Below are 12,085 nucleotides of genomic sequence, written 5' to 3'. Positions count from 1 at the left end.
GTTTAGTAGTATTAACTAGTTACACATGCATGTGACCCAGGATTCCACTCTTGGGTAATACCCAGTAAAATTGCTTATGCCTACCAAAAACATGTATGAGAATGCTCATAGCAGATTTATTGTAGTAGCCCAAACATGGAAACAATCCAAATGCCCAGGAAGAGTAGAATGGGTAAAATGCAGGTATATCCATACAATGGAATACTGCACAGCAATAAAAAGGAATGAATACACACAATAAAGATGACTCTCACAGACATGTTGAGTAACAGAAGTTAGACACAAAAGGGGTGCCTGGCTGGTTCAGTCAGTTAAGCGTCTAACGCTTGATTTTGGCTCAGGTCATGGTCTCATGGTTTGTGAGTTTGAGCTCCACATTGGGCTCTGTGCTGACAGTGCAGGGCCTGCTTATCATTCTCTCTCTCTCTCTCTCTCTCTCTCTCTCTCTGCCCCTCCCCCACTCTCTCTTTCAAAAATAAACTTTATTTATTTTTTTTACAAGTTACTTTATTTTTTAATTTTTTTTAATATGAAATTTATTGTCAAATTGGTCTCCATACAACACTCAGTGCTCATCCCAACAGGTGCCCTCCTCAATGCCCATCACCCACTTTCCACTCTCCCCCACCCCCCATCAACCCTCAGTTTGTTCTCAGTATTTAAGAGTTTCTTATGGTTTGCCTCCTTCCCTCTCTGTAACTTCCGCCCCCCTACTCCTCCCCCCTGGTCTTCTGTTGAGTTTCTCAGGATCCACATAAGAGTGAAAACATATGGTATCTGTCTTTCTCTGCCTGACTTATTTCACTTAGCATAACACTCTCCAGTTCCATCCACATTGCTACAAATGGCCAGATTTCATTCTTTCTCATTGCCAAGTAGTATTCCATTGTATATATAAATCACATCTTCTTTATCCATTTGTCAGTTGATGGACATTTAGGCTCTTTCCATAATTTGGCTGTGCTGTTTGAAAGTGCTGTTATAAACAGTGGGGTACAAGTGCCCCAATGCATCAGAACTCCTGTATCCCTTGGGTAAATTCCTGGCAGTGCTATTGCTGGGTCATAGGGTAGATTTTTTTTTTTTTTTTTTTTTTTTTTGAGGAACCTCCACACTATTTTCCAGAGCGGCTGCACCAGTATGCATTTCCACCAACAGTGCAAGAGGGTTTCCGTTTCTCCAACTCCTCTCCAGCATCTAGAGTCTCCTGATTTGTTCATTTTAGCTACTCTGACTGGCGTGAGGTGGTATCTCAGTGTGGTTTTGATTTGTATTTCCTTGATGAAGAGTGACATTGAGCATCTTTTCATGTGCCTGTTGGCCATCTGGATGTCTTCTTTAGTAAAGTGCCTTTTCATGTCTTCTGCCCATTTCTTCACTGGATTGTTTGTTTCTCAGGTGTGGAGTTTGGTGAGTTCTTTATGGATTTTGGATACTAGCCCTTTGTCTGATATGTCATTTGCAAATATCTTTTCCCATTCCGTTGGTTGCCTTCTAGTTTTGTTGATTGTTTCCTTTGCAGTGCAGGAGCTTTTTATCTTCATGAGGTCCCAATAGTTCATTTTTGCTTTTAATTCCCTTGCCTTTGGAGATGTTTCAAGTAAGAAATTGCTGTGGCTGAGGTCAGAGAGGTTTTTTTTCCTGCTTTCTCCTCTAGGGTTTTGATGGTTTCCTGTCTCACATTCAGGTCCTTCATCCATTTTGAGTTTATTTTTGTGAATGATGTAAGAAAGTGGTCTAGTTTCATTCTTCTGCATGTTGCTTTCCAGTTTTCCCAGCACCATTTGTTAAAGAGACTGTCTTTTTTCCATTGGATATTCTTTCCTGCTTTGTTAAAGATTAGTTGGCCATACATTTGTGTCCAATTCTGGAGTCTCTATTCTATTCCATTGGTCTATGTATCTGTTTTTGTGCCAATACCATGCTGTCTTGATGATTACAGCTTTGTAGTAGAGGCTAAATTCTGGGATTCTGATGCCTCCCACTTTAGTTTTCTTCTTCAATATTACTTTGGCTATTTGGGGTCTTTTGTGGTTCCATACAAAATTTAGGATTGCTTGTCCTATCTTTGAGAAGAATGCTGGTGCAATTTTGATTGGGATTGCATTGAATGTGTAGATTGCTTTGGGTAGTATTGACATTTTAACAATATTTATTCTTCCAATCCATCGAAAGAGTAAGATTTTATGAAACTTAGCATCTGTGATAAATTTCTCACAACTGGAACTTCCCAGGCCCAGCCAACACTAAACCAGGATTATTGAGTATTCCTATTTCACTAACCTGAAATACCTAAGTACAGATCAATAAACTGGCCCCAAAGGATAAAAAGTATCTAAGGAAATGCATTCCACCAGGGAAAATATAGAATGCTCTGAACTTATTCTGAACATAAGTCCATTTGGTTTTATAATCTGCCACCTATTAAAAAATGTTGTAAAGATTTATGAGAAAACATTCAGAACCATGGAAATAAAGATATGATCTAAATGCAGAGCCTCATGACTGTTAGAATTGTCTTGAAAAGAGTTAATCACTAGTTAGAGCTGAAATGCACACTGCTGCTTGATTGTGTGAATAAAACTGTACCTGCCTGGATGTGTGGTGACAGATGATGCCATGTAAATAACAGGTAAGGAAGTAGGAAATATAAAAGAAAGCAAACAGGTGCTCAATGCCTGACTAAATGTTAATAGAATTTCTTAGAACAAAGCATCAACATCAAATAATGTAGATGAGAATCCCTGATCTCTAGACCACATTTCCAGACTCACATGAAAAATGGGATTATGATGGACCCCCTTTCAAATTTGTAAAAATTCAGCCCTGTATGTAGGAAATACTTAGAAATACTATGTAAATGTCAAGACTTTAGAGTCATATCTGGGCTCTGACACTTAGTCACAAGAGAAATTCAAATGGGGATCTTGGAAAGCAACTAGTATAGTACGATGTATAATAGGTACTCAGGAAATGATAGGTATCATGATCATATTTACATATTTGATCCATATTCCTAGGTGCTAATCTTGGAGGAAGGAGGTGCAAGCCAATCTTATTTAAAATTTAAGAGTCAGGGAGATACCATCTTACATCTTGGTACAGAGATAAGTGTTGTTGGGGTGGGGGTGGGACACTGAGAAAGTTCAGTCCTGATAACTTTAATTTTCTCTGAAGAAGGAAGCAAAACCATCTGTTCAAAAGAGTATGATGGGGACAGAGAACACACGCTGCATGAGAGCAGTCAGGGCTAGTTGCTCTGGAGAAAAGGGGAAAAAGCCGCCCACAAACAAATGAAAGTATTGTCCAATTGTGTCCTTTGGGTCTTCTACCTCTGATTCAATCAGACTCTCAGACCCATTCATAGCCATTGACTCAGGAATTCCTCCTCTGGATCTCTCCTAAGGATATAATTATGAATGCAGACAAATTATGTACACAGATATTTGTCAAAGAATGGTTTGGAATACTTTGGAGTTGGAAACTGCACCAGGGAAATGGTAAAACAAATTATGATATATCTACATAATGGACTATTAGCCGGTTATTAAAATTTATTTTTACTTGGTTATATACTTGATTAACATACTTAGCTATCACATGGAAGATACTTGTGTTATAATGTAGTTGCAAAAAAAAAAAATCGGGACTCAGAATTGTGTATTTGGCTTCATCTCAACTATGTAGAAGACATTTGGTTTTGCAGGCTAACTCCAATGCCTTTTTTTATAAAAGAGAAACTGGAAGGAAAACAATAAAATGGCAACAGTGATTCCTTTGGGATTGGAATTACTGAGGGGGGAGGGGCAGAGAAAGAGGGAGACACAGAATCCGAAGCAGGCTCCAGGCTCTGGGCTGTCAGCACAGAGCTCGATGCGAGGCTCAAACCCATGAACTGTGAGATCATGACCTGAGCCAAAGTCGGAGTCTTAACCAACTGAGCCACCCAGGCGTCCCAAATGTTTGTGGTTTTGGACTGCATGGTTCTGTGATTTTCCTTGGCAGCATGGAAAGGCCTTGCTGTAGGAACAGAGGAGTCTCATGTACAGGTGGGGTTTCAACCAGGAAGGCAGAGCAGGAGGACCAAGAGATGATAGCCCTGGGGGTGTGGAAGAGAATAGTTGGGGTAATATCCATGGGGATCAGGGCTGCAAAGGATACATGCTGTGCAGGTATGACTCTTAGGACAAGAGAACAAAGAGCAGAAGGTCCCTGGAAGGCGAAAGAGCAAAAGGTTCGGGAAACAGGGAGCAAGACCAGGGTGGGAAAGAGATGAAAAGAGAGTGGGTACTGTAGATTAATGCATTTGAGGTAGATAGAGCAATCCAAGGTTGTGACGAATCACGATGGGAGTTGATGGATTAAGATATTATCAAGCAACTACTATGTAGCAGCACTGTGCTAAATGCTGGATACGCAACAAAAATGTTCAAAACAGATACAGACTCTGCCCTCTGGGAGTCATGCTCTGCTGGGGCAGTTCAGTATGGAACCAAAAATGACCCCCTACAAAGTGTGATATGTGCTCTAAAGAAGAGGTGCAAGTGGGAAATACAGGCCAGAAAAAAAGACCAAAGGAACTGACACTCAAGTTAAAACCTGAAGGATGAAAGGGGTGAGGGTAACGTGAAGGGCAGGGGCAAAGCATTCCAGGAGAGGGGGCTGCTCAAGCAAGCACATGAAAGGAGGTAAGAAGTTGAGCTTTTTGGAAACTGGAAGAAGAGCAGTTTGGCTGCTGTGCGGTGAGCAGATGGTGGCACTGAAAGGAAGTCTATGAAAGACATGGGCAAGGAACAGACCAGACCCTCTTAAGGGATTTGGATTTTCTCCTGACTGGATGGAAGCTACAGAAGGCTTTTGAAAGAGGGAAATGACACGGTCACTCATTATTACTGGAGGAGATTGGGAGGGACAGGGGCTGGGATCTGGATACTGCTGGACAGCCTGCCAGTGGAGAAAGTCCCTCAGGAATAGGGTTCATGTGGCCTCTGATTGTGAGGTGGTTCAGTTTGACCCCTGTCACCAAGACTCACTGGGCAATAGGCCTCTTGTCATGAGAAGGATAGTATCGTTTTTTCCTAGATGGTTCCTGGCTGTTCCTTGGCTCTAATTCTCTGCCCAGGTAGGGATGCCTATACCTATGGGGTCTGAATTTTTGGGACCCGAAGAAAGACAGGCAGTTTGTCTTATGAAGATCCAAGAGCAGAATCCTGGGATGAAACACTAGACTTAAATACTCCTGTTTTCTGATAATTCCAAAGGATTCCTCTTCTGGAGTGTGGGAAGGGCTACTCCTCCTTTCTTTTCTAAACTAAAAGGCAGTTTTCAGTTTGCAAAATTAGTTGCCACTTTTAGAAAGGCAGCCTGTTTTGGTGCTGAGGGTGCAGACTGGGGGTTCAAATCCTAGTTCTGCCACTACTTCCTGCATGAGCACATTACTTGCCATTTTCATGCCTGAGTCTTCTCATCCACAACATGGAGATAATAGCAGAACCTCATGTGTAAAGTGGGGGTAATGGCTGGTCTCAGCTCAGGGTTCTTCTGGGAACTGAATGATTTAAACGAGTGATTAATTGCAAATGGCTTAGAACAGTGCTTGGCATTTGATAAAAATATGTCCCCAGATGAGGTGCAGTATACTTAGAAATAGTATAGTCTTTCTTTTGCCAGATCAGTGAGGTTCTCAGGGATAGCTGTGAAAGGTTTCCTGAGACTTGGAGAGGGAAGGAGGGAGGGACAGAAATAAAACAACAGCTATGCTCTTAGCTTTATGGTTGTCTGTACAGGCTTCTAGAAACTGTACATGGTTCTCATTTTCCTTTGAACCTTTAGGAAAGCCTTGCTAATATTTTTAGCTTTTTCTCCACCCAGCTTCAAGGTTTGGTCCAAGAAGCATTAAGGAGGGAAAGAATTCTCTTGGGGCGCCTGGGTGGCGCAGTCGGTTGGGCCTCCGACTTCAGCCAGGTCACGATCTCGCGGTCCGTGAGTTCGAGCCCCGCGTCGGGCTCTGGGCTGATGGCTCAGAGCCTGGAGCGTGCTTCCGATTCTGTGTCTCCCTCTCTCTCTGCCCCTCCCCCGTTCATGCTCTGTCTCTCTCTGTCCCCAAAATAAATAAAAAACGTTGAAAAAAAAATTTAAAAAAAAAAAAAAAAGGAGGGAAAGAATTCTCTTGAGCCACATGGCAGGGCCCTGGGGACTGGAGTTCTCAGCAAGAAGGTGCAAGTGCCTGGGAGGTGGGAGAGGGGACATTTTTAAAGGATGAAGGTGACTGCTCTACTAGGTAACAGATAATTTCCCATTTTCCTAACCTATTCACATAGTTCCCTACCACTTTTTAAAAAATGTTTACTTATTTTTGAGACAGTGCGAGTGGGGGAGGGTCAGAGAGCAAGAGAGACAGAGACAGAGACAGAGACAGAGGATCCAAAGTGGGCTCAGCAGCAGCAAGCCCAATGCAGGGCTCGAACTCACCAACCATGAGATCATGAGATCAACCAACTGAGCCACCCAGGCACCCTCCCTACCACTTTCTATTTTGGATGTTGACACCATGTTCTTTCTCAGCCTTAGCTAATCACCAAGAACTTTGGCTTTTGTTCTCTCAAAACCGACAGTAACTTCAAAAGCCACCCACAGTGCACACAAATAAAGCTAAAGGCTTAAGATAGTCTGGAACAAATAAAATTCTAAGGTGGAAAGGTGACTTACAGAGTCGATAAATATTTAGTAGTTACAACCCCCAAAAATGTGATTTTGAATAGGAAGGAGCAGAGACTTAAGATGAGAGAAGGGTGTGTAGATTTGCTTATAGTTGTTCAGTTTAGTTTGAGGATTTTGAAAAGAGGACACATACCAAAGTCATTGTCCTGAGGGTGATGAGTCATCTGTCTATTTCGAATGCAGGTGATTAACTTGGGGTCTGTAGACTGATTCCCAATATATATTTATTGCTTTCATGCAAGAAATTTATAAAGCTCTTAACCATCAAAACGGTGCCTTTAAGCAAATAGCTTGTGCTAAAAGGATTATAAAAAAATTTTAAAGGCAACTTCTCTTTATATGCTCAAGTGACTGGGATGTGTCTTTAGCCTTTTTCCCCTGTCTCCTCTTGTATTTGGGATTTTGATCCCACTTAAAGCCAAAGGTGTAGAATGCCTCTTCCAGGGTTCTACCCTGGCTCTTCTGCAACGAGTCGTGCAGACGTCGGCTTCTCGAGTCCTCAGTTGTCCGCCAGGATGTGGTGCAGATTCCGGGTGGTCCCCACATAACAGCACCGTCAATGATAATTCAGACGTCAGATAACACCCTCTGAACGTTAACTTTTTCTCTTCTAGCTGGAGTGTGAAAGTTTCTCGCGTGTAAGCTGTAGTGGCCTCGGTCTCTGCGGGGATACAGTTCACGTTCATCTTCCTCCTTGCAGGAAAAGCTCCCTGCTCTTGCTCCCTGCAATCAGCAGACCAAGACTTCCATGAGGGCTCTTTAGTTGATTAGCTGAGCGACCACCCGAGGCCAGCACGTTTCCTAAGACGATCTCCTTAAAAGGACCAGCCTGTCTTTAAAAGGAAAAAAAAGGGAGGGGGGCAGGGGGTAGCCAGCGAGCCTGAGAAGTCATCAGCAGCCTTTCTTCCCACACTTGTGGTATCACAACAATGATTCACCTCAACACAGGGCGGCAGCTTCCCTAATTAGCCTGGAGACGCTCCGGACCCACACGGTTATAAAAAAACAACTTTTACTTTTATTCAAATGTACAGTTCCCACCCACTGCGCCCACTCCCTCCAGCCCCAGGCCCGCGGGCCGCCTGCTTTGCCGGGCGGATCAGGAGCCCCCTAGGCCCCGCGCCGTCGGGCCGCGAAGCCCCCTGGTGACCTGGAAGTTGAGGCTTGGAGTTGGGGCCGAATCCCTCTCGAGGGTATTCAAGTGAGCCAGAACGTGGACGCCTCGTCCTCCAGGCCCGTCGGGGTCGCTGGTGGACCCCGGCCTCGCCAAGGTAGGGGTGGCCTGGCCCGGAGCCCCGACAGCGTCGCCGAGTGGGCCGGCCAAGGCGGGGCGGCGGGAGCAGCCGCGGGGTGCGCAGGGGTCCCCGCCCGACGCGTGGGGACAGCCTGGGCCCGCCGGCGCCTTCCCCCACGAGCTGTGGGCAGCGACTCCGGCTGTTGGGTGTCGGCGGCGGCGGCGGCGGCGGCGGGAGCGGCGCGCCGCGGGGGAGGTGCGCGCGGCGGCCGCGGGCGAGCGGAGCCGCGCGGCGTCCGCCCCCGCCGAGCCGAGAGGAGCCGAGCGGAGCCGGCGCGCCCGGGGCTGGGAGCGCGCGCCGAGGCAGGCTGAGGGCCGGCCGCGGGAGCGTCGCGCCCGCGCCCCGCTCTCAAGACCCCGACCCGGGCCGTGGCGAGGTCAGCTGACACCTGCTGCGTCGGGCCGCGGGCCGCAGCGTTCCCGCGCGGGTGCCGGAGCGGTTTCGGGCGGGGGCCGCCGGGCGCGCGCGCCCACGGCAGGAGCGTTCCCCGCACGCAGCGGATGGTGTTCCTCCAGCGCTTCGCCGAGCCCGGGCCACGCTCCTGAGCCAGGTACCCGGGCGGTCTGCGGCGGGCTGGCCGCGAAGCGTGCGTGGGCTTGCGACCGGTGGCGCGGGGAGACCTGGGCGGGGGCGGCGCGGACCCAGTAGCGCCCCGACGTCTGCCCAGGTGTGTGGCCGGCCAGGGCAGAGCCCACGCGGCCAGGTGCCCCTCGGACTGGGGGTTGGGGAGTGGGGTGGAGGGGGGCGCGATCCCGCGCGGCCGCCTCGTGGGGCAGCGCGGGCCTGGGCGGAGATGAGCCAGACACGCTCACGCAAGTGCCCAAAGTTTCCCTTTGCTCACTTTGCTGGACTTAACTTTGAATTGTGAGGTGAAGCATAGCAGTTTCAAGCTTTAAGAGGGAAGTCGATCTTGCTGGGTCTGGATCGTTAGTATACGAAGTATTTGTGCCTGCTGTCTCTAAAGGCCATTGCAGGAGAAATTAGTGGACAAAGTCACTAAATGCCTTTTTTATGTGTTAGTTAATGGTTTATTTGTAGGCAGGTTTTAGGCTTCGGTTACAAGCCACCAGTAAGGAATTCTGGGTTCCATGTAAGAAATATTCAAATTGGGGGGCGTTGTCTTAAAAAAATTATAGTTGACATGCAACGTTGTATGAGTTTCCAGGGTATGATTTGACAGTTCTATAAGTTACGCAGTACTCACCACAGTGTTCAAAATTTTAATCAACAAAATATATCTTGAACAGATGCTTCATATCTGGCAGGGCTTTAATTTGAGGTTAATAACAGCATAGGTAGTTACTCAAATGAGCCAACATTTGGCTTTGAAATGCAGGGAAAAAGGAATGCCACCGTTTGAATCGGACTTGTGTAGGTACAGGCTGACAGCTGGCATCGTGTCACTGCTGAACACTTAATTTTGAGCCAGGAAATCTCTCCAATGGGAGACAAGCAGCTGTGTGATCTTTTTAGAGGATCACCCCATACCTTCTCAAGCTATCTTAAAATATCCTCCCTTATTCAAGCCTGCAAGCTTTCTTCATTTACATAACGCAGGCAGTGGACCATGGAATAGAATCTATTTAGACCCCTGGTATTCAATCTGGAACTCGGTCACCTCATCCCCCACACACCTGGAATTATGGAGCAGGGTGGTCACTCCTGAGAGCCCTTTGAGGTTATAAAATTGTGAGGGGAAACATCTGGAGAGGGCCCCGCAGTGGTGTCTGGGATCCCTGCCTTTGGGAGCTGGTGGAGAAGGGTTGAACTGGCTGGTTTCCTGGCTCTGCCCCAGTCTTGTGCTGAGCCATGTTGGAGCCTGAGGCAAAAGGAAAAATCACTAATCTGGATCCTGTCTTTAGTTAAAATTGTAATATTTAGCACGACATAGATTTTGTGTTTATTTTGACGTTTTAAAACACTGCATTAAGACGTTTGCCTTGTGGAGCTTTTGTCTCCCTTTAAATTTTGCGTCTGAGGTGAATGCCTCACTTGCCTCACCCTAGTTCTAGACTTGCCTGTGAGTCCAGGTGCTTAACTTCTGCAAGCATCAGTTTCCTCACCTATAAAATAAAAAAAAAAGTAGACTCTCCATGGATGTTGTACAGCTAAAGCATAGCATCTGGCTGTTTACACAGGACTAGGCATATGGGGACCATGAAAGGGTGGCTGTCCTATTTGTATTTCCCCGAATCTTCCTGAGTCTTGGTTTGCACTCAGCAAAATGGGAGTAATATAGCCAGCTCACAGGGATGCTGTCAGGGTTAAATGAGAGAATGTGTGTGAAGGCGCTGGCCCTCCTGGAGGGTAAGTTTTCTGTGATGGCTTGGTGGACCCCGGATTTGCCTTGCAAGGTCACAACCACTTGCTTTCCCCTCTGGACGTTAGCCTTGTGCCTTGTCATGCACAGACACTCATAAATTCTGTTTGTGTTGCATTGAGACCCCACAGAAGCTTTTGAATCAAAGTAGAGATGTTTCTTGCCCAGGACTTATTTTGGAGTGGTGAAGTTCACCAGCCACAAGTTGTAGTTAGCAAAATGTTTTATAAATGAACTTAATTTTGCTACTCCAAACAAACAACTTTGGTTCCCTTTTGGTATATTTAGTCCTTGTTTATGATTGTGATTTTCCTGAGCCTAAGTCAAGTGATATTATCTCAGTCACTAGCTTAAGGCAACTTGGTCCCTTGAGAGTCAGTCTCTCAGTCTCTCTAGGTTACTCTTGGGGGCCCCTTCTCCCCACAGGTGGTCTCTGGGCACCAGGACAAGGTTGGCATCATGTAAAGGTGTGTGGGAGAGTGGCCTCTTGCTGGCCTTCTATTCCTCTTGCTGATGCATTTCCCATCACCACCACTGAGCCTTCTTTCCCTCCTCCACTGAGTGTGGTCCGGCTGGGTGTCACTGGGGTGAGCTACAGCTGGGACCTGGCTCCTGCAACTGGCTGTGAGGTCGGCACACTCTGGCTCTCTTCTAGGTCTCTCCTGGGCACCCGAGAAACTGCCCGGATCATGTGGCACTATGTTAGGCTTCCATTTCTGCCCCACTTGAGTGGTCCTCAGTGTTCCCAATAGGAAGCAGGACAAAAACTTCCCATGTTTTGTGTTCCCTTCAACCTTCCATGGATTTTTCTTCCCTCACCACCTCTTCTCTAGGTGGTGCAAAGCGGTGGGGGGGGGGGGGGGGGAGGGTGCTCAGTCCCTTCAGCTTCCCCTTTTCTTAGTACTGGAAGAGTGTTTTTTTTTTTTAAGATTTTATTTTTAAATAATCTCTACACCCAACATGGGCTCAGACTTACAACCCTGAGGTTGAGTTTCATGCTCCACTGACTGAGCCAGTCAGGCACCCCAAGAGCTTTTTTTTTTTTTAACCTGTGGGGCAAGAGTCTTAAGTCATATCTTCTGTTCTCTGTGCATTATGACTTAGAATAAAAAAAGAATTAAACATCATCTCACCTCCCCCCCCCCCAGCTTTGAAAAATCAGATGCATCCTGATGAGGTGGGAAGGAGGCAGGGAAGAACAAACTGGGAAAATAGGGAAAAAATTCCCTTCCTCTCCCTGCTCTCCATCTTTCTGGCCACACTGACCTGGGTTATGGGCACTGGGCTTCTTAATACATGGAAAAGACTGGGAAAGATATAGAACCTGCTGGAAATACCAGTCACAGGCTGGGAGGAAATGGGGAAAGAGCAGCTTTGAAGCTTTGTTGGTGGGTGGGAGAAGAGACTAGTTTTCTGCTACACATTACTGAGTCCAGCCCAGTAAACCAGTTTCAGGTGGATTAATGTCTTTCAACCCATTACCCCCTATTTATGCTGCTGTTTCTTCATCATCAGAATGATCCACTGTGTGCTTTGCATTTACTAAAAGCATAAGAGAAACAGAAAAATCCAAGTCATAATTAGTTGCTTCTTCAGGGTGCTTAGGAATTATTTGAAGAATAAGATTAGCCTTTAGGAAGCCTAAAGCTGTAAACCCAAGCTCTGGGTTTTGTTTTCACACTCAGTGGTTGGAAGGTGAAGTGGTCAGGGAAGGCTTCTTGGAGGGGGTGACTTTAAGTAACATTAAGAC

The 12,085-nt window shown here is 46.4% G+C and overlaps 1 protein-coding gene across 3 annotated transcripts in view; it reads left to right on the top strand.

Moving 5' to 3' along the window:
- Positions 1–7,635: 7,635 nt before the first annotated feature.
- Positions 7,636–12,085, top strand: part of CRACDL (CRACD like) — a 140,790-nt gene continuing 136,340 nt past the window's right edge. Inside the window, exon 1 of one of the 3 annotated variants that reach the window (XM_086701293.1) lies at positions 7,636–7,991. The gene's annotated coding sequence lies outside the window, so the exon portion shown is untranslated. The other 2 variants (XM_086701292.1, XM_086701294.1) reach the window with 2 other exon arrangements.

This window comes from Puma concolor, chromosome A3 (assembly GCF_028749965.1).
Source record: "Puma concolor isolate L17-30 chromosome A3, mPumCon1.1.hap2, whole genome shotgun sequence".
NCBI lineage: Eukaryota > Metazoa > Chordata > Mammalia > Carnivora > Felidae > Puma > Puma concolor.
The sequence above is the reverse complement of the archived record's forward strand: the minus strand, read 5'-3'. Positions and strand labels throughout refer to the sequence as shown.